The sequence below is a fragment of the Anomaloglossus baeobatrachus genome, chromosome 2 (genome assembly GCF_048569485.1).
Source record: "Anomaloglossus baeobatrachus isolate aAnoBae1 chromosome 2, aAnoBae1.hap1, whole genome shotgun sequence".
In the NCBI taxonomy this organism is placed as follows: domain Eukaryota; kingdom Metazoa; phylum Chordata; class Amphibia; order Anura; family Aromobatidae; genus Anomaloglossus; species Anomaloglossus baeobatrachus.
In genome coordinates this window covers 87996458-88020861 of record NC_134354.1, presented here as the reverse complement: position 1 = coordinate 88020861, position 24404 = coordinate 87996458, and positions in this window count along the sequence as shown.

Sequence of the window (24404 nt, the reverse complement as noted above, 5' to 3'; positions counted from 1 at the left end):
TGCAACCATACTGAGCATGGCCGTGATGTCATGGATGACAAGGTGGTCACTGATCGGTCATCAGTGCCATCAGCAATGAAGTGGCAGCCGCTGATTGGTCATCATGATGTCAGCAATGACGTGGCAGCTCCTGTATGGTTAAAGCTGACGCCATTACCACATGCCATGCGGCCTGGTCCTGGGTGGTGGCTATAAAAGGTCTGTAGCTCTACACATCGGCGCACGAGCATCATTTTTTATGCTGATAATTAAGGCTGCTTTCCCTGCTGTCAGGAGTGAGTGGGTATGGACACATCTAAACCAAAGGAAACGCAACTAAAATGGTCACGTGTGTAGAGACACAACAAACCAAATGGTAACCCAGTTAGCGTCACTGGGAAACCTGGAATGTAACCACTGAGCCAGGCACATGCGTACAGGGGCACGTCAGACCGTGAAGGTCACCCAGATAGCGTCACTGGGTACCCAAAGCTTGCACACACATACACACATGTCTGCCACTGCAGACGGGGCGTGTGCGTAGGGGGCACGTCTTGTCCGGAAGGACCCTAATCCCTCACCGTGCCGAGACACAGCTTGTACCTAGATACGAATACCTGGTACCGGCGCCTGCCCTAAATTCAGATTCACACTAACATACATACACAGATCTGCCACAAACATTGCAGACTAAAATGGCACTGGAACCCACTCACTCCATCAGCAGGGAAAGCAGCCTTTACTGTCAGCATACAAAATGACGCTCATGCGCCGATGGGCGGAGCTACAGACTTTTTATAGCCACCACCCAGGACCAGGCCGCATGGCATATGGTAATGGCGTCGGCTGTAACCATACAGAAGCTGCCACGTCATTGTTGACATCATGATGACCAATCAGCGGCTGCCACTTCATTGCTGATGGCACTGATGACCAATCAGTGACCGTTTTGTCATCCATGACATCACGCACATGCTCAGTATGGTTGCATGAGCACTTAGGTTTAGGATGGTACAAAACGTTAGCAACCTGATGCCTCAAGCGACGGCCAGTTGGCGCTGCAGAGTTCACCGACCCCAATGTGGGAGTCAATGACGGGACTAAGCTGGTTCGAAGAAGCACAATCGTAACACAGTCGGGCATATAAAGTTTTTTGAATGAACGTTAAAAGTCTGGCCAAATCTGGACCCTGGAAAGTTATCCATGCTAAAAGACCTGTAGAAAAATGTAACATGGTCAAATTTGACCCATGACAACACATTTCAAAACATGCATCAGAAGCAAATGCACTGTGCATCTACTTTCCATAAATTATCAGCAAATTGGTGAAATTACACCTATCAAAAAATTTAACAGCCTCCTCCATAACCCCTCTAGCTGTCCTATCCATCGCCAAGATAGGTTTCTTTTCTACCATTCTAAGTAGAAGTCATTTTCAATCAATTTGCTCCTAATTTAGACAAAATAGCTGGAATGTTTATCACGCAAACTGTACATGTGAGGTCTGCTAATATTACAACAGGTGTAATATGTAGTTATGAAACATCCATTTTTTATTTACCTGAACTACACTACTTCTTTATTGTCGTAGGTATTAGTACATAATGATGTGGTCTTCGCCTAAAGGACTCTTCCATGTCTTGGACTGATTGTCATTACCAGTACTTGTTTGGCCACAACTACCTAATCACGTCTCAATATTACTTCTACAAATATATAGTCGGTTAGGAATGTAAAGTTTAAAGTTACATTTCCTGGCTTCCCAAGGGACTCTCCAGTATCAGTCTGAACAGATCCTTGGTGCACCAGGTGTCTCCCTGGGCACTCTGTGTCTGCACTGGGCCCAAAATGCATTGCACTGCCGCAGTTTCCATTGCATTCCCTGCCTCTCCTGAGACCTCTGCTTGTCAGTCCTTTTAGCTGCTCACCAACCTGCACCATATGCGGTGTACTGGGGGGGTTTTGGCCCGAACATCGGTCCTGGGTAGCAGCTTTTGAGCGCCGGAATGGGGGGGGCCCTAGACGGGGGGGGAAATGTTACAGTTGTGCCTCGAACCGACCTAGTCCCATCATTGACTCCCACATTGGGGTGGGTTAACTCTGCAACGCCACCTGGCCGTCGCTTGAGGTATCAGGTTGCTAGAGTTTTGTACCATCCTGAGCCTAAGTGCTCATGCAACCATACTGAGCATGGCCGTGATGTCATGGATGACAAGGTGGTCACTGATTGGTCATCAGTGCCATCAGCAATGAAGTGGCAGCCGCTGATTGGTCATCATGATGTCAGCAATGACGTGGCAGCTCCTGTATGGTTAAAGCTGACGCCATTACCACATGCCATGTGGCCTGGTCCTGGGTGGTGGCTATAAAAGGTCTGTAGCTCCACACATCGGTGCGCGAGCATCATTTTTTATGCTGATAATTAAGGCTGCTTTCCCTGCTGTCAGGAGTGAGTGGGTATGGACACATCTAAACCAAAGGAAACGCAACTAAAATGGTCACGTGTGTAGAGACACAACAAACCAAATGGTAACCCAGTTAGCGTCACTGGGAAACCTGGAACGTAACCACTGAGCCGGTCACATGCGTACAGGGGCACGTCAGACCGTGAAGGTCACCCAGTTAGCGTCACTGGGTACCCAAAGCTGGCACACACATACACACATGTCTGCCACTGCAGACGGGGCGTGTGCGTAGGGGGCACGTCTTGTCCGGAAGGACCCTAATCCCTCACCGTGCCGAGACACAGCTTGTACCTAGATACGAAAACCTGGTACCGGCGCCTGCCCTAAATTCAGATTCACACTAACATACATACACAGATCTGCCACAAACATTGCAGACTAAAATGGCATTGGAACCCTCTCACTCCATCAGCAGGGAAAGCAGCCTTTACTGTCAGCATACAAAATGACGCTCGTGCGCCGATGGGCGGAGCTACAGACCTTTTATAGCCACCACCCAGGACCAGGCCGCATGGCATATGGTAATGGCGTCGGCTGTAACCATACAGAAGCTGCCACGTCATTGTTGACATCATGATGACCAATCAGCGGCTGCCACTTCATTGCTGATGGCACTGATGACCAATCAGTGACCGTTTTGTCATCCATGACATCACGCACATGCTCAGTATGGTTGCATGAGCACTTAGGTTTAGGATGGTACAAAACTTTAGCAACCTGATGCCTCAAGCGACGGCCAGTTGGCGCTGCAGAGTTCACCGACCCCAATGTGGGAGTCAATGACGGGACTAAGCTGGTTCGAAGAAGCACAATCGTAACACCGTCGGGCATATAAAGTTTTTTGAATGAACGTTAAAAGTCTGGCCAAATCTGGACCCTGGAAAGTTATCCATGCTAAAGGACCTGTAGAAAAATGTAACATGGTCAAATTTCACCCATGACAACACATTTCAAAACATGCATCAGAAGCAAATGCACTGTGCATCTACTTTCCATAAATTATCAGCAAATTGGTGAAATTACACCTATCAAAAAATTTAACAGCCTCCTCCATAACCCCTCTAGCTGTCCTATCCATCGCCAAGATAGGTGTCTTTTCTACCATTCTAAGTAGAAGTCATTTTCAATCAATTTGCTCCTAATTTAGACAAAATAGCTGGAATGTTTATCACGCAAACTGTACATGTGAGGTCTGCTTATATTACAACAGGTGTAATATGTAGTTATGAAACATCCATTTTTTATTTACCTGAACTACACTACTTCTTTATTGTCATAGGTATTAGTACATAATGATGTGGTCTTCGCCTAAAGGACTCTTCCATGTCTTGGACTGATTGTCATTACCAGTACTTGTTTGGCCACAACTACCTAATCACGTCTCAATATTACTTCTACAAATATATAGTCGGTTAGGAATGTAAAGTTTAAAGTTACATTTACTGGCTTCCCAAGGGACTCTCCAGTATCAGTCTGAACAGATCCTTGGTGCACCAGGTGTCTCCCTGGGCACTCTGTGTCTGCACTGGGCCCAAAATGCATTGCACTGCCGCAGTTTCCATTGCATTCCCTGCCTCTCCTGAGACCTCTGCTTGTCAGTCCTTTTAGCTGCTCACCAACCTGCACCATATGCGATATGCGGTGGACTGGGGGGCTTTTGGCCCGAACATCGGTCCTGGGTAGCAGCTTTCGAGCGCCGGAATGGGGGGGGCCCTAGACGGGGGGTGGTAATGTTACAGTTGTGCCTTGAACCGACCTAGTCCCATCATTGTCTCCCACATTGGGGTGGGTTAACTCTGCAACGCCACCTGGCCGTCGCTTGAGGTATCAGGTTGCTAGAGTTTTGTACCATCCTGAGCCTAAGTGCTCATGCAACCATACTGAGCATGTGCGTGATGTCATGGATGACAAGGCGGTCACTGATTGGTCATCAGTGCCATCAGCAATGAAGTGGCAGCCGCTGATTGGTCATCATGATGTCAGCAATGACGTGGCAGCTCCTGTATAGTTAAAGCTGATGCCATTACCACGTGTCATGCGGCCTGGTCCTGGGTGGTGGCTATAAAAGGTCTGTAGCTCCGCCCATCGGCGCTTGAGCATCATTTTTTATGCTGATAATTAAGGCTGCTTTCCCTGCTGTCAGGAGTGAGTGGGTATGGACACATCTAAACCAAAGGAAACGCAACTAAAATGGTCACGTGTGTAGAGACACAACAAACCAAATGGTAACCCAGTTAGCGTCACTGGGAAACCTGGAACGTAACCACTGAGCCGGTCACATGCGTACAGGGGCACGTCAGACCGTGAAGGTCACCCAGTTAGCGTCACTGGGTACCCAAAGCTGGCACACACATACACACATGTCTGCCACTGCAGACGGGGCGTGTGCGTAGGGGGCACGTCTTGTCCGGAAGGACCCTAATCCCTCACCGTGCCGAGACACAGCTTGTACCTAGATACGAATACCTGGTACCGGCGCCTGCCCTAAATTCAGATTCACACTAACATACATACACAGATCTGCCACAAACATTGCAGACTAAAATGGCACTGGAACCCACTCACTCCATCAGCAGGGAAAGCAGCCTTTACTGTCAGCATACAAAATGACGCTCGTGCGCCGATGGGCGGAGCTACAGACCTTTTATAGCCACCACCCAGGACCAGGCCGTACGGCATATGGTAATGGCGTCGGCTGTAACCATACAGAAGCTGCCACGTCATTGTTGACATCATGATGACCAATCAGCGGCTGCCACTTCATTGCTGATGGCACTGATGACCAATCAGTGACCGTTTTGTCATCCATGACATCACGCACATGCTCAGTATGGTTGCATGAGCACTTAGGTTTAGGATGGTACAAAACGTTAGCAACCTGATGCCTCAAGCGACGGCCAGTTGGCGCTGCAGAGTTCACCGACCCCAATGTGGGAGTCAATGACGGGACTAAGCTGGTTCGAAGAAGCACAATCGTAACACAGTCGGGCATATAAAGTTTTTTGAATGAACGTTAAAAGTCTGGCCAAATCTGGACCCTGGAAAGTTATCCATGCTAAAGGACCTGTAGAAAAATGTAACATGGTCAAATTTGACCCATGACAACACATTTCAAAACATGCATCAGAAGCAAATGCACTGTGCATCTACTTTCCATAAATTATCAGCAAATTGGTGAAATTACACCTATCAAAAAATTCAACAGCCTCCTCCATAACCCCTCTAGCTGTCCTATCCATCGCCAAGATAGGTGTCTTTTCTACCATTCTAAGTAGAAGTCATTTTCAATCAATTTGCTCCTAATTTAGACAAAATAGCTGGAATGTTTATCACGCAAACTGTACATGTGAGGTCTGCTTATATTACAACAGGTGTAATATGTAGTTATGAAACATCCATTTTTTATTTACCTGAACTACACTACTTCTTTATTGTCGTAGGTAATAGAACATAATGATGTGGTCTTCGCCTAAAGGACTCTTCCATGTCTTGGACTGATTGTCATTACCAGTACTTGTTTGGCCACAACTACCTAATCACGTCTCAATATTACTTCTACAAATATATAGTCGGTTAGGAATGTAAAGTTTAAAGTTACATTTCCTGGCTTCCCAAGGGACTCTCCAGTATCAGTCTGAACAGATCCTTGGTGCACCAGGTGTCTCCCTGGGCACTCTGTGTCTGCACTGGGCCCAAAATGCATTGCACTGCCGCAGTTTCCATTGCATTCCCTGCCTCTCCTGAGACCTCTGCTTGTCAGTCCTTTTAGCTGCTCACCAACCTGCACCATATGCGATATGCGGTGGACTGGGGGGGTTTTGGCCCGAACATCGGTCCTGGGTAGCAGCTTTTGAGCGCCGGAATGGGGGGGGCCCTAGACGGGGGGGGAAATGTTACAGTTGTGCCTCGAACCGACCTAGTCCCATCATTGACTCCCACATTGGGGTGGGTTAACTCTGCAACGCCACCTGGCCGTCGCTTGAGGTATCAGGTTGCTAGAGTTTTGTACCATCCTGAGCCTAAGTGCTCATGCAACCATAATGAGCATGGCCGTGATGTCATGGATGACAAGGTGGTCACTGATTGGTCATCAGTGCCATCAGCAATGAAGTGGCAGCCGCTGATTGGTCATCATGATGTCAGCAATGACGTGGCAGCTCCTGTATGGTTAAAGCTGACGCCATTACCACATGCCATGTGGCCTGGTCCTGGGTGGTGGCTATAAAAGGTCTGTAGCTCCACACATCGGTGCGCGAGCATCATTTTTTATGCTGATAATTAAGGCTGCTTTCCCTGCTGTCAGGAGTGAGTGGGTATGGACACATCTAAACCAAAGGAAACGCAACTAAAATGGTCACGTGTGTAGAGACACAACAAACCAAATGGTAACCCAGTTAGCGTCACTGGGAAACCTGGAACGTAACCACTGAGCCGGTCACATGCGTACAGGGGCACGTCAGACCGTGAAGGTCACCCAGTTAGCGTCACTGGGTACCGAAAGCTGGCACACACATACACACATGTCTGCCACTGCAGACGGGGCGTGTGCGTAGGGGGCACGTCTTGTCCGGAAGGACCCTAATCCCTCACCGTGCCGAGACACAGCTTGTACCTAGATACGAAAACCTGGTACCGGCGCCTGCCCTAAATTCAGATTCACACTAACATACATACACAGATCTGCCACAAACATTGCAGACTAAAATGGCATTGGAACCCTCTCACTCCATCAGCAGGGAAAGCAGCCTTTACTGTCAGCATACAAAATGACGCTCGTGCGCCGATGGGCGGAGCTACAGACCTTTTATAGCCACCACCCAGGACCAGGCCGCATGGCATATGGTAATGGCGTCGGCTGTAACCATACAGAAGCTGCCACGTCATTGTTGACATCATGATGACCAATCAGCGGCTGCCACTTCATTGCTGATGGCACTGATGACCAATCAGTGACCGTTTTGTCATCCATGACATCACGCACATGCTCAGTATGGTTGCATGAGCACTTAGGTTTAGGATGGTACAAAACTTTAGCAACCTGATGCCTCAAGCGACGGCCAGTTGGCGCTGCAGAGTTCACCGACCCCAATGTGGGAGTCAATGACGGGACTAAGCTGGTTCGAAGAAGCACAATCGTAACACCGTCGGGCATATAAAGTTTTTTGAATGAACGTTAAAAGTCTGGCCAAATCTGGACCCTGGAAAGTTATCCATGCTAAAGGACCTGTAGAAAAATGTAACATGGTCAAATTTGACCCATGACAACACATTTCAAAACATGCATCAGAAGCAAATGCACTGTGCATCTACTTTCCATAAATTATCAGCAAATTGGTGAAATTACACCTATCAAAAAATTTAACAGCCTCCTCCATAACCCCTCTAGCTGTCCTATCCATCGCCAAGATAGGTGTCTTTTCTACCATTCTAAGTAGAAGTCATTTTCAATCAATTTGCTCCTAATTTAGACAAAATAGCTGGAATGTTTATCACGCAAACTGTACATGTGAGGTCTGCTTATATTACAACAGGTGTAATATGTAGTTATGAAACATCCATTTTTTATTTACCTGAACTACACTACTTCTTTATTGTCATAGGTATTAGTACATAATGATGTGGTCTTCGCCTAAAGGACTCTTCCATGTCTTGGACTGATTGTCATTACCAGTACTTGTTTGGCCACAACTACCTAATCACGTCTCAATATTACTTCTACAAATATATAGTCGGTTAGGAATGTAAAGTTTAAAGTTACATTTACTGGCTTCCCAAGGGACTCTCCAGTATCAGTCTGAACAGATCCTTGGTGCACCAGGTGTCTCCCTGGGCACTCTGTGTCTGCACTGGGCCCAAAATGCATTGCACTGCCGCAGTTTCCATTGCATTCCCTGCCTCTCCTGAGACCTCTGCTTGTCAGTCCTTTTAGCTGCTCACCAACCTGCACCATATGCGATATGCGGTGGACTGGGGGGCTTTTGGCCCGAACATCGGTCCTGGGTAGCAGCTTTCGAGCGCCGGAATGGGGGGGGCCCTAGACGGGGGGTGGTAATGTTACAGTTGTGCCTTGAACCGACCTAGTCCCATCATTGTCTCCCACATTGGGGTGGGTTAACTCTGCAACGCCACCTGGCCGTCGCTTGAGGTATCAGGTTGCTAGAGTTTTGTACCATCCTGAGCCTAAGTGCTCATGCAACCATACTGAGCATGTGCGTGATGTCATGGATGACAAGGCGGTCACTGATTGGTCATCAGTGCCATCAGCAATGAAGTGGCAGCCGCTGATTGGTCATCATGATGTCAGCAATGACGTGGCAGCTCCTGTATAGTTAAAGCTGATGCCATTACCACGTGTCATGCGGCCTGGTCCTGGGTGGTGGCTATAAAAGGTCTGTAGCTCCGCCCATCGGCGCTTGAGCATCATTTTTTATGCTGATAATTAAGGCTGCTTTCCCTGCTGTCAGGAGTGAGTGGGTATGGACACATCTAAACCAAAGGAAACGCAACTAAAATGGTCACGTGTGTAGAGACACAACAAACCAAATGGTAACCCAGTTAGCGTCACTGGGAAACCTGGAACGTAACCACTGAGCCGGTCACATGCGTACAGGGGCACGTCAGACCGTGAAGGTCACCCAGTTAGCGTCACTGGGTACCCAAAGCTGGCACACACATACACACATGTCTGCCACTGCAGACGGGGCGTGTGCGTAGGGGGCACGTCTTGTCCGGAAGGACCCTAATCCCTCACCGTGCCGAGACACAGCTTGTACCTAGATACGAATACCTGGTACCGGCGCCTGCCCTAAATTCAGATTCACACTAACATACATACACAGATCTGCCACAAACATTGCAGACTAAAATGGCACTGGAACCCACTCACTCCATCAGCAGGGAAAGCAGCCTTTACTGTCAGCATACAAAATGACGCTCGTGCGCCGATGGGCGGAGCTACAGACCTTTTATAGCCACCACCCAGGACCAGGCCGTACGGCATATGGTAATGGCGTCGGCTGTAACCATACAGAAGCTGCCACGTCATTGTTGACATCATGATGACCAATCAGCGGCTGCCACTTCATTGCTGATGGCACTGATGACCAATCAGTGACCGTTTTGTCATCCATGACATCACGCACATGCTCAGTATGGTTGCATGAGCACTTAGGTTTAGGATGGTACAAAACGTTAGCAACCTGATGCCTCAAGCGACGGCCAGTTGGCGCTGCAGAGTTCACCGACCCCAATGTGGGAGTCAATGACGGGACTAAGCTGGTTCGAAGAAGCACAATCGTAACACAGTCGGGCATATAAAGTTTTTTGAATGAACGTTAAAAGTCTGGCCAAATCTGGACCCTGGAAAGTTATCCATGCTAAAGGACCTGTAGAAAAATGTAACATGGTCAAATTTGACCCATGACAACACATTTCAAAACATGCATCAGAAGCAAATGCACTGTGCATCTACTTTCCATAAATTATCAGCAAATTGGTGAAATTACACCTATCAAAAAATTTAACAGCCTCCTCCATAACCCCTCTAGCTGTCCTATCCATCGCCAACATAGGTGTCTTTTCTACCATTCTAAGTAGAAGTCATTTTCAATCAATTTGCTCCTAATTTAGACAAAATAGCTGGAATGTTTATCACGCAAACTGTACATGTGAGGTCTGCTAATATTACAACAGGTGTAATATGTAGTTATGAAACATCCATTTTTTATTTACCTGAACTACACTACTTCTTTATTGTCGTAGGTATTAGTACATAATGATGTGGTCTTTGCCTAAAGGACTCTTCCATGTCTTGGACTGATTGTCATTACCAGTACTTGTTTGGCCACAACTACCTAATCACGTCTCAATATTACTTCTACAAATATATAGTCGGTTAGGAATGTAAAGTTTAAAGTTACATTTCCTGGCTTCCCAAGGGACTCTCCAGTATCAGTCTGAACAGATCCTTGGTGCACCAGGTGTCTCCCTGGGCACTCTGTGTCTGCACTGGGCCCAAAATGCATTGCACTGCCGCAGTTTCCATTGCATTCCCTGCCTCTCCTGAGACCTCTGCTTGTCAGTCCTTTTAGCTGCTCACCAACCTGCACCATATGCGATATGCGGTGGACTGGGGGGGTTTTGGCCCGAACATCGGTCCTGGGTAGCAGCTTTCGAGCCTTGGAATGGGGGGGGCCCTAGACAGGGGGGGGCCCTAGACGGGGGGTGGTAATGTTACAGTTGTGCCTCGAACCGACCTAGTCCCATCATTGACTCCCACATTGGGGTGGGTTAACTCTGCAACGCCACCTGGCCGTCGCTTGAGGTATCAGGTTGCTAGAGTTTTGTACCATCCTGAGCCTAAGTGCTCATGCAACCATACTGAGCATGTGCGTGATGTCATGGATGACAAGGCGGTCACTGATTGGTCATCAGTGCCATCAGCAATGAAGTGGCAGCCGCTGATTGGTCATCATGATCTCAGCAATGACGTGGCAGCTCCTGTATAGTTAAAGCTGATGCCATTACCACATGTCATGTGGCCTGGTCCTGGGTGGTGGATGTAAAAGGTCTGTAGCTCCGCCCATCGGCGCTTGAGCGTCATTTTGTATGCTGATAATTAAGGCTGCTTTCCCTGCTGTCAGGAGTGAGTGGGTATGGACACATCTAAACCAAAGGAAACGCAACTAAAATGGTCACGTGTGTAGAGACACAACAAACCAAATGGTAACCCAGTTAGTGTCACTGGGAAACCTGGAACGTAACCAATGAGCCGGTCACGTGCGTACAAGGGCACGTCAGACCGTTAAGGTCACCCATTTAGCGTCACTGGGTACCCAAAGCTGGCACACACATACACACATGTCTGCCACTGCAGACGGGGCGTGTGCGTAGGGGGCACGTCTTGTCCGGAAGGACCCTAATCCCTCACCGTGCCGAGACACAGCTTGTACCTAGATACGAATACCTGGTACCGGCGCCTGCCATAAATTCAGATTCACACTAACATACATACACAGATCTGCCACAAACATTGCAGACTAAAATGGCACTGGAACCCACTCACTCCTTCAGCAGGGAAAGCAGCATTCACTGTCAGCATACAAAATGACGCTCGTGCGCCGATGGGCGGAGCTACAGACCTTTTATAGCCACCACCCAGGACCAGGCCGCATGGCATGTGGTAATGGCGTCGGCTGTAACCATACAGAAGCTGCCACGTCATTGTTTACATCATGATGACCAAACAGCGGCTGCCACTTCATTGCTGATGGCACTGATGACCAATCAGTGACCGTCTTGTTATCCATGACATCACGCACATGCTCAGTATGGTTGCATGAGCACTTAGGCTCAGGATGGTACAAAACTTTAGCAACCTGATGCCTCAAGCGACGGCCAGTTGGCGCTGCAGAGTTAACCGACCCCAATGTGGGAGTCAATGATGGGACTAAGCTGGTTCGAAGAAGCACAATCATAACACAGTCGGGCATATAAAGTTTTTTGAATGAACGTTAAAAGTCTGGCCAAATCTGGACCCTGGAAAGTTATCCATGCTAAAGGACCTGTAGAAAAATGTAACATGGTCAAATTTGACCCATGACAACACATTTCAAAACATGCATCAGAAGCAAATGCACTGTGCATCTACTTTCCATAAATTATCAGCAAATTGGTGAAATTACACCTATCAAAAAATTTAACAGCCTCCTCCATAACCCCTCTAGCTGTCCTATCCATCGCCAAGATAGGTGTCTTTTCTACCATTCTAAGTAGAAGTCATTTTCAATCAATTTGCTCCTAATTTAGACAAAATAGCTGGAATGTTTATCACGCAAACTGTACATGTGAGGTCTGCTTATATTACAACAGGTGTAATATGTAGTTATGAAACATCCATTTTTATTTACCTGAACTACACTACTTCTTTATTGTCGTAGGTATTAGTACATAATGATGTGGTCTTCGCCTAAAGGACTCTTCCATGTCTTGGACTGATTGTCATTACCAGTACTTGTTTGGCCACAACTACCTAATCATGTCTCAATATTACTTCTACAAATATATAGTCGGTTAGGAATGTAAAGTTTAAAGTTACATTTCCTGGCTTCCCAAGGGACTCTCCAGTATCAGTCTGAACAGATCCCTGGTGCACCAGGTGTCTCCCTGGGCACTCTGTGTCTGCACTGGGCCCAAAATGCATTGCACTGCCGCAGTTTCCATTGCATTCCCTGCCTCTCCTGAGACCTCTGCTTGTCAGTCCTTTTAGTTGCTCACCAACCTGCACCATATGCGATATGCGGTGGACTGGGGGGGTTTTGGCCCGAACATCGGTCCTGGGTAGCAGCTTTTGAGCGCCGGAATGGGGGGGGGCCCTAGACGGGGGGGGGGGAAATGTTACAGTTGGGCCTCGAACCGACCTAGTCCCATCATTGACTCCCACATTGGGGTGGGTTAACTCTGCAACGCCACCTGGCCGTCGCTTGAGGTATCAGGTTGCTAGAGTTTTGTACCATCCTGAGCCTAAGTGCTCATGCAACCATACTGAGCATGGCCGTGATGTCATGGATGACAAGGTGGTCACTGATTGGTCATCAGTGCCATCAGCAATGAAGTGGCAGCCGCTGATTGGTCATCATGATGTCAGCAATGACGTGGCAGCTCCTGTATGGTTAAAGCTGACGCCATTACCACATGCCATGCAGCCTGGTCTTGGGTGGTGGCTATAAAAGGTCTGTAGCTCCACACATCGGCGCGCGAGCATCATTTTTTATGCTGATAATTAAGGCTGCTTTCCCTGCTGTCAGGAGTGAGTGGGTATGGACACATCTAAACCAAAGGAAACGCAACTAAAATGGTCACGTGTGTAGAGACACAACAAACCAAATGGTAACCCAGTTAGCGTCACTGGGAAACCTGGAATGTAACCACTGAGCCAGGCACATGCGTACAGGGGCACGTCAGACCGTGAAGGTCACCCAGATAGCGTCACTGGGTACCCAAAGCTGGCACACACATACACACATGTCTGCCACTGCAGACGGGGCGTGTGCGTAGGGGGCACGTCTTGTCCGGAAGGACCCTAATCCCTCACCGTGCCGAGACACAGCTTGTACCTAGATACGAATACCTGGTACCGGCGCCTGCCCTAAATTCAGATTCACACTAACATACATACACAGATCTGCCACAAACATTGCAGACTAAAATGGCACTGGAACCCACTCACTCCATCAGCAGGGAAAGCAGCCTTTACTGTCAGCATACAAAATGACGCTCGTGCGCCGATGGGCGGAGCTACAGACCTTTTATAGCCACCAGCCAGGACCAGGCCGCATGGCATATGGTAATGGCGTCAGCTGTAACCATACAGAAGCTGCCACGTCATTGTTGACATCATGATGACCAATCAGCGGCTGCCACTTCATTGCTGATGGCACTGATGACCAATCAGTGACCGTTTTGTCATCCATGACATCACGCACATGCTCAGTATGGTTGCATGAGCACTTAGGTTTAGGATGGTACAAAACGTTAGCAACCTGATGCCTCAAGCGACGGCCAGTTGGCGCTGCAGAGTTCACCGACCCCAATGTGGGAGTCAATGACGGGACTAAGCTGGTTCGAAGAAGCACAATCGTAACACAGTCGGGCATATAAAGTTTTTTGAATGAACGTTAAAAGTCTGGCCAAATCTGGACCCTGGAAAGTTATCCATGCTAAAAGACCTGTAGAAAAATGTAACATGGTCAAATTTGACCCATGACAACACATTTCAAAACATGCATCAGAAGCAAATGCACTGTGCATCTACTTTCCATAAATTATCAGCAAATTGGTGAAATTACACCTATCAAAAAATTTAACAGCCTCCTCCATAACCCCTCTAGCTGTCCTATCCATCGCCAAGATAGGTGTCTTTTCTACCATTCTAAGTAGAAGTCATTTTCAATCAATTTGCTCCTAATTTAGACAAAATAGCTGGAATGTTTATCACGCAAACTGTACATGTGAGGTCTGCTAATATTACAACAGGTGTAATATGTAGTTATGAAACATCCATTTTTTATTTACCTGAACTACACTACTTCTTTATTGTCGTAGGTATTAGTACATAATGATGTGGTCTTCGCCTAAAGGACTCTTCCATGTCTTGGACTGATTGTCATTACCAGTACTTGTTTGGCCACAACTACCTAATCACGTCTCAATATTACTTCTACAAATATATAGTCGGTTAGGAATGTAAAGTTTAAAGTTACATTTCCTGGCTTCCCAAGGGACTCTCCAGTATCAGTCTGAACAGATCCTTGGTGCACCAGGTGTCTCCCTGGGCACTCTGTGTCTGCACTGGGCCCAAAATGCATTGCACTGCCGCAGTTTCCATTGCATTCCCTGCCTCTCCTGAGACCTCTGCTTGTCAGTCCTTTTAGCTGCTCACCAACCTGCACCATATGCGGTGTACTGGGGGGGTTTTGGCCCGAACATCGGTCCTGGGTAGCAGCTTTCGAGCGCCGGAATGGGGGGGTCCCTAGGCGGGGGGCCCTAGACGGGGGGTGGTAATGTTACAGTTGTGCCTCGAACCGACCTAGTCCCATCATTGACTCCCACATTGGGGTGGGTTAACTCTGCAACGCCACCTGGCCGTCGCTTGAGGTATCAGGTTGCTAGAGTTTTGTACCATCCTGAGCCTAAGTGCTCATGCAACCATACTGAGCATGTGCGTGATGTCATGGATGACAAGGCGGTCACTGATTGGTCATCAGTGCCATCAGCAATGAAGTGGCAGCCGCTGATTGGTCATCATGATGTCAGCAATGACGTGGCAGCTCCTGTATAGTTAAAGCTGATGCCATTACCACATGTCATGCGGCCTGGTCCTGGGTGGTGGCTATAAAAGGTCTGTAGCTCCGCCCATCGGCGCTTGAGCGTCATTTTGTATGCTGATAATTAAGGCTGCTTTCCCTGCTGTCAGGAGTGAGTGGGTATGGACACATCTAAACCAAAGGAAACGCAACTAAAATGGTTACGTTTGTAGAGACGCAACAAACAAAATGGTAACCCAGTTAGTGTCACTGGGAAACCTGGAACGTAACCAATGAGCCGGTCACGTGCGTACAAGGGCTCGGTCAGACCGTGAAGGTCACCCATTTAGCGTCACTGGGTACCCAAAGCTGGCACACACATACACACATGTCTGCCACTGCAGATGGGGCGTGTGCTTAGCGGGCACGTCTTGTCCGGAAGGACCCTAATCCCTCACCGTGCCGAGACACAGCTTGTACCTAGATACGAATACCTGGTACCAGCGCCTGCCCTAAATTCAGATTCACACTAACATACATACACAGATCTGCCACAAACATTGCAGACTAAAATGGCACTGGAACCCACTCACTCCTTCAGCAGGGAAAGTAGCATTCACTGTCAGCATACAAAATGACGATCGTGCGCCGATGGGCGGAGCTACAGACCTTTTATAGCCACCACCCAGGACCAGGCCGCTAGGCATGTGGTAATGGCGTCGGCTGTAACCATACAGAAGCTGCCACGTCATTGTTGACATCATGATGACCAATCAGCGGCTGCCACTTCATTGCTGATGGCACTGATGACCAATCAGTGACCGTCTTGTTATCCATGACATCACGCACATGCTCAGTATGGTTGCATGAGCACTTAGGCTCAGGATGGTACAAAACTTTAGCAACCTGATGCCTCAAGCGACGGCCAGTTGGCGCTGCAGAGTTAACCGACCCCAATGTGGGAGTCAATGATGGGACTAAGCTGGTTCGAAGAAGCACAATCGTAACACAGTCGGGCATATAAAGTTTTTTGAATGAACGTTAAAAGTCTGGCCAAATCTGGACCCTGGAAAGTTATCCATGCTAAAGGACCTGTAGAAAAATGTAACATGGTCAAATTTGACCCATGACAACACATTTCAAAACATGCATCAGAAGCAAATGCACTGTGCATCTACTTTCCATAAATTATCAGCAAATTGGTGAAATTACACCTATCAAAAAATTCAACAGCCTCCTCCATAACCCCTCTAGCTGTCCTATCCATCGCCAAGATAGGTGTCTTTTCTACCATTCTAAGTAGAAGTCATTTTCAATCAATTTGCTCCTAATTTAGACAAAATAGCTGGAATGTTTATCACGCAAACTGTACATGTGAGGTCTGCTTATATTACAACAGGTGTAATATGTAGTTATGAAACATCCATTTTTTATTTACCTGAACTACACTACTTCTTTATTGTCGTAGGTAATAGAACATAATGATGTGGTCTTCGCCTAAAGGACTCTTCCATGTCTTGGACTGATTGTCATTACCAGTACTTGTTTGGCCACAACTACCTAATCACGTCTCAATATTACTTCTACAAATATATAGTCGGTTAGGAATGTAAAGTTTAAAGTTACATTTCCTGGCTTCCCAAGGGACTCTCCAGTATCAGTCTGAACAGATCCTTGGTGCACCAGGTGTCTCCCTGGGCACTCTGTGTCTGCACTGGGCCCAAAATGCATTGCACTGCCGCAGTTTCCATTGCATTCCCTGCCTCTCCTGAGACCTCTGCTTGTCAGTCCTTTTAGCTGCTCACCAACCTGCACCATATGCGATATGCGGTGGACTGGGGGGGTTTTGGCCCGAACATCGGTCCTGGGTAGCAGCTTTTGAGCGCCGGAATGGGGGGGGCCCTAGACGGGGGGGGAAATGTTACAGTTGTGCCTCGAACCGACCTAGTCCCATCATTGACTCCCACATTGGGGTGGGTTAACTCTGCAACGCCACCTGGCCGTCGCTTGAGGTATCAGGTTGCTAGAGTTTTGTACCATCCTGAGCCTAAGTGCTCATGCAACCATACTGAGCATGGCCGTGATGTCATGGATGACAAGGTGGTCACTGATTGGTCATCAGTGCCATCAGCAATGAAGTGGCAGCCGCTGATTGGTCATCATGATGTCAGCAATGACGTGGCAGCTCCTGTATGGTTAAAGCTGACGCCATTACCACATGCCATGTGGCCTGGTCCTGGGTGGTGGCTATAAAAGGTCTGTAGCTCCACACATCGGTGCGCGAGCATCATTTTTTATGCTGATAATTAAGGCTGCTTTCCCTGCTGTCAGGAGTGAGTGGGTATGGACACATCTAAACCAAAGGAAACGCAACTAAAATGGTCACGTGTGTAGAGACACAACAAACCAAATGGTAACCCAGTTAGCGTCACTGGGAAACCTGGAACGTAACCACTGAGCCGGTCACATGCGTACAGGGGCACGTCAGACCGTGAAGGTCACCCAGTTAGCGTCACTGGGTACCGAAAGCTGGCACACACATACACACATGTCTGCCACTGCAGACGGGGCGTGTGCGTAGGGGGCACGTCTTGTCCGGAAGGACCCTAATCCCTCACCGTGCCGAGACACAGCTTGTACCTAGATACGAAAACCTGGTACCGGCGCCTGCCCTAAATTCAGATTCACACTAACATACATACACAGATCTGCCACAAACATTGCAGACTAAAATGGCACTGGAACCCACTCACTTCTTCAGTAGGGAAAGCAGCATTCACTGTCAGCATACAAAATGACGCTCGTGCGCCGATGGGCGGAGCTATGGACCTTTGATAGCCACCACCCAGGACCAGGCCGCATGGCATGTGGTAATGGCGTCGGCTGTAACCATACAGAAGCTGCCACGTCATTGTTGACATCATGATGACCAATCAGCGGCTGCCACTTCATTGCTGATGGCACTGATGACCAATCAGTGACCGTTTTGTCATCCATGACATCACGCACATGCTCAGTATGGTTGCATGAGCACTTAGGTTTAGGATGGTACAAAACTTTAGCAACCTGATGCCTCAAGCGACGGCCAGTTGGCGCTGCAGAGTTCACCGACCCCAATGTGGGAGTCAATGACGGGACTAAGCTGGTTCGAAGAAGCAGAATCGTAACACAGTCGGGCATATAAAGTTTTTTGAATGAACGTTAAAAGTCTGGCCAAATCTGGACCCTGGAAAGTTATCCATGCTAAAGGACCTGTAGAAAAATGTAACATGGTCAAATTTGACCCATGACAACACATTTCAAAACATGCATCAGAAGCAAATGCACTGTGCATCTACTTTCCATAAATTATCAGCAAATTGGTGAAATTACACCTATCAAAAAATGTAACAGCCTCCTCCATAACCCCTCTAGCTGTCCTATCCATCGCCAAGATAGGTGTCTTTTCTACCATTCTAAGTAGAAGTCATTTTCAATCAATTTGCTCCTAATTTAGACAAAATAGCTGGAATGTTTATCACGCAAACTGTACATGTGAGGTCTGCTTATATTACAACAGGTGTAATATGTAGTTATGAAACATCAATTTTTTATTTACCTGAACTACACTACTTCTTTATTGTCGTAGGTATTAGTACATAATGATGTGGTCTTCGCCTAAAGGACTCTTCCATGTCTTGGACTGATTGTCATTACCAGTACTTGTTTGGCCACAACTACCTAATCACGTCTCAATATTACTTCTACAAATATATAGTCGGTTAGGAATGTAAAGTTTAAAGTTACATTTCCTGGCTTCCCAAGGGACTCTCCAGTATCAGTCTGAACAGATCCTTGGTGCACCAGGTGTCTCCCTGGGCACTCTGTGTCTGCACTGGGCCCAAAATGCATTGCACTGCCGCAGTTTCCATTGCATTCCCTGCCTCTCCTGAGACCTCTGCTTGTCAGTCCTTTTAGCTGCTCACCAACCTGCACCATATGCGATATGCGGTGGACTGGGCGGTTTTGGCCTGAACATCGGTCCTGGGTAGCAGCTTTCGAGCGCCGGAATGGGGGGGGGCCCTAGCCGGGGGGGCCCTAGACGCGGGGTGGTAATGTTACAGTTGTGCCTCGAACCGACCTAGTCCCATCATTGACTCCCACATTGGGGTGGGTTAACTCTGCAACGCCACCTGGCCGTCGCTTGAGGTATCAGGTTGCTAGAGTTTTGTACCATCCTGAGCCTAAGTGCTCATGCAACCATACTGAGCATGTGCGTGATGTCATGGATGACAAGGCGGTCACTGATTGGTCATCAGTGCCATCAGCAATGAAGTGGCAGCCGCTGATTGGTCATCATGATGTCAGCAATGACGTGGCAGCTCCTGTATAGTTAAAGCTGATGCCATTACCACATGTCATGCGGCCTGGTCCTGGGTGGTGGCTATAAAAGGTCTGTAGCTCCGCCCATCGGCGCTTGAGCGTCATTTTGTATGCTGATAATTAAGGCTGCTTTCCCTGCTGTCAGGAGTGAGTGGGTATGGACACATCTAAACCAAAGGAAACGCAACTAAAATGGTCACGTGTGTAGAGACACAACAAACCAAATGGTAACCCAGTTAGTGTCACTGGGAAACCTGGAACGTAACCAATGAGCCGGTCACGTGCGTACAAGGGCACGTCAGACCGTGAAGGTCACCCATTTAGCGTCACTGGGTACCCAAAGCTGGCACACACATACACACATGTCTGCCACTGCAGACGGGGCGTGTGCTTAGGGGGCACGTCTTGTCCGGAAGGACCCTAATCCCTCACCGTGCCGAGACACAGCTTGTACCTAGATACGAATACCTGGTACCGGCGCCTGCCCTAAATTCAGATTCACACTAACATACATACACAGATCTGCCACAAACATTGCAGACTAAAATGGCAATGGAACCCACTCACTCCTTCAGCAGGGAAAGCAGCATTCACTGTCAGCATACAAAATGACGCTCGTGCGCCGATGGGCGGAGCTACAGACCTTTTATAGCCACCACCCAGGACCAGGCCGCTAGGCATGTGGTAATGGCGTCGGCTGTAACCATACAGAAGCTGCCACGTCATTGTTGACATCATGATGACCAATCAGCGGCTGCCACTTCATTGCTGATGGCACTGATGACCAATCAGTGACCGTCTTGTTATCAATGACATCACGCACATGCTCAGTATGGTTGCATGAGCACTTAGGCTCAGGATGGTACAAAACTTTAGCAACCTGATGCCTCAAGCGACGGCCAGTTGGCGCTGCAGAGTTAACCGACCCCAATGTGGGAGTCAATGATGGGACTAAGCTGGTTCGAAGAAGCACAATCGTAACACAGTCGGGCATATAAAGTTTTTTGAATGAACGTTAAAAGTCTGGCCAAATCTGGACCCTGGAAAGTTATCCATGCTAAAGGACCTGTAGAAAAATGTAACATGGTCAAATTTGACCCATGAGAACACATTTCAAAACATGCATCAGAAGCAAATGCACTGTGCATCTACTTTCCATAAATTATCAGCAAATTGGTGAAATTACACCTATCAAAAAATTTAACAGCCTCCTCCATAACCCCTCTAGCTGTCCTATCCATCGCCAAGATAGGTGTCTTTTCTACCATTCTAAGTAGAAGTCATTTTCAATCAATTTGCTCCTAATTTAGACAAAATAGCTGGAATGTTTATCACGCAAACTGTACATGTGAGGTCTGCTTATATTACAACAGGTGTAATATGTAGTTATGAAACATCCATTTTTTATTTACCTGAACTACACTACTTCTTTATTGTCGTAGGTATTAGTACATAATGATGTGGTCTTCGCCTAAAGGACTCTTCCATGTCTTGGACTGATTGTCATTACCAGTACTTGTTTGGCCACAACTACCTAATCACGTCTCAATATTACTTCTACAAATATATAGTCGGTTAGGAATGTAAAGTTTAAAGTTACATTTCCTGGCTTCCCAAGGGACTCTCCAGTATCAGTCTGAACAGATCCTTGGTGCACCAGGTGTCTCCCTGGGCACTCTGTGTCTGCACTGGGCCCAAAATGCATTGCACTGCCGCAGTTTCCATTGCATTCCCTGCCTCTCCTGAGACCTCTGCTTGTCAGTCCTTTTAGCTGCTCACCAACCTGCACCATATGCGATATGCGGTGGACTGGGGGGGTTTTGGCCCGAACATTGGTCCTGGGTAGCAGCTTTTGAGCGCCGGAATGGGGGGGGCCCTAGACGGGGGGGGGAAATGTTACAGTTGTGCCTCGAACCGACCTAGTCCCATCATTGACTCCCACATTGGGGTGGGTTAACTCTGCAACGCCACCTGGCCGTCGCTTGAGGTATCAGGTTGCTAGAGTTTTGTACCATCCTGAGCCTAAGTGCTCATGCAACCATACTGAGCATGGCCGTGATGTCATGGATGACAAGGTGGTCACTGATTGGTCATCAGTGCCATCAGCAATGAAGTGGCAGCCGCTGATTGGTCATCATGATGTCAGCAATGACGTGGCAGCTCCTGTATGGTTAAAGCTGACGCCATTACCACATGCCATGCGGCCTGGTCCTGGGTGGTGGCTATAAAAGGTCTGTAGCTCCACACATCGGCGCGCGAGCATCATTTTTTATGCTGATAATTAAGGCTGCTTTCCCTGCTGTCAGGAGTGAGTGGGTATGGACACATCTAAACCAAAGGAAACGCAACTAAAATGGTCACGTGTGTAGAGACACAACAAACCAAATGGTAACCCAGTTAGCGTCACTGGGAAACCTGGAACGTAACCACTGAGCCGGTCACATGCGTACAGGGGCACGTCAGACCGTGAAGGTCACCCAGTTAGCGTCACTGGGTACCCAAAGCTGGCACACACATACACACATGTCTGCCACTGCAGACGGGGCGTGTGCGTAGGGGGCACGTCTTGTCCGGAAGGACCCTAATCCCTCACCGTGCCGAGACACAGCTTGTACCTAGATACGAATACCTGGTACCGGCGCCTGCCCTAAATTCAGATTCACACTAACATACATACACAGATCTGCCACAAACATTGCAGACTAAAATGGCACTGGAACCCACTCACTCCATCAGCAGGGAAAGCAGCCTTTACTGTCAGCATACAAAATGATGCTCGTGCGCCGATGGGCGGAGCTACAGACCTTTTATAGCCACCACCCAGGACCAGGCCGTATGGCATATGGTAATGGCGTCGGCTGTAACCATACAGAAGCTGCCACGTCATTGTTGACATCATGATGACCAATCAGCGGCTGCCACTTCATTGCTGATGGCACTGATGACCAATCAGTGACCGTTTTGTCATCCATGACATCACGCACATGCTCAGTATGGTTGCATGAGCACTTAGGTTTAGGATGGTACAAAACGTTAGCAACCTGATGCCTCAAGCGACGGCCAGTTGGCGCTGCAGAGTTCACCGACCCCAATGTGGGAGTCAATGACGGGACTAAGCTGGTTCGAAGAAGCACAATCGTAACACAGTCGGGCACATAAAGTTTTTTGAATGAACGTTAAAAGTCTGGCCAAATCTGGACCCTGGAAAGTTATCCATGCTAAAGGACCTGTAGAAAAATGTAACATGGTCAAATTTGACCCATGACAACACATTTCAAAACATGCATCAGAAGCAAATGCACTGTGCATCTACTTTCCATAAATTATCAGCAAATTGGTGAAATTACACCTATCAAAAAATTTACCAGCCTCCTCCATAACCCCTCTAGCTGTCCTATCCATCGCCAACATAGGTGTCTTTTCTACCATTCTAAGTAGAAGTCATTTTCAATCAATTTGCTCCTAATTTAGACAAAATAGCTGGAATGTTTATCACGCAAACTGTACATGTGAGGTCTGCTAATATTACAACAGGTGTAATATGTAGTTATGAAACATCCATTTTTTATTTACCTGAACTACACTACTTCTTTATTGTCGTAGGTATTAGTACATAATGATGTGGTCTTTGCCTAAAGGACTCTTCCATGTCTTGGACTGATTGTCATTACCAGTACTTGTTTGGCCACAACTACCTAATCACGTCTCAATATTACTTCTACAAATATATAGTCGGTTAGGAATGTAAAGTTTAAAGTTACATTTCCTGGCTTCCCAAGGGACTCTCCAGTATCAGTCTGAACAGATCCTTGGTGCACCAGGTGTCTCCCTGGGCACTCTGTGTCTGCACTGGGCCCAAAATGCATTGCACTGCCGCAGTTTCCATTGCATTCCCTGCCTCTCCTGAGACCTCTGCTTGTCAGTCCTTTTAGCTGCTCACCAACCTGCACCATATGCGATATGCGGTGGACTGGGGGGGTTTTGGCCCGAACATCGGTCCTGGGTAGCAGCTTTCGAGCCTTGGAATGGGGGGGGCCCTAGACAGGGGGGGGCCCTAGACGGGGGGTGGTAATGTTACAGTTGTGCCTCGAACCGACCTAGTCCCATCATTGACTCCCACATTGGGGTGGGTTAACTCTGCAACGCCACCTGGCCGTCGCTTGAGGTATCAGGTTGCTAGAGTTTTGTACCATCCTGAGCCTAAGTGCTCATGCAACCATACTGAGCATGTGCGTGATGTCATGGATGACAAGGCGGTCACTGATTGGTCATCAGTGCCATCAGCAATGAAGTGGCAGCTGCTGATTGGTCATCATGATCTCAGCAATGACGTGGCAGCTCCTGTATAGTTAAAGCTGATGCCATTACCACATGTCATGTGGCCTGGTCCTGGGTGGTGGATGTAAAAGGTCTGTAGCTCCGCCCATCGGCGCTTGAGCGTCATTTTGTATGCTGATAATTAAGGCTGCTTTCCCTGCTGTCAGGAGTGAGTGGGTATGGACACATCTAAACCAAAGGAAACGCAACTAAAATGGTCACGTGTGTAGAGACACAACAAACCAAATGGTAACCCAGTTAGTGTCACTGGGAAACCTGGAACGTAACCAATGAGCCGGTCACGTGCGTACAAGGGCACGTCAGACCGTTAAGGTCACCCATTTAGCGTCACTGGGTACCCAAAGCTGGCACACACATACACACATGTCTGCCACTGCAGACGGGGCGTGTGCGTAGGGGGCACGTCTTGTCCGGAAGGACCCTAATCCCTCACCGTGCCGAGACACAGCTTGTACCT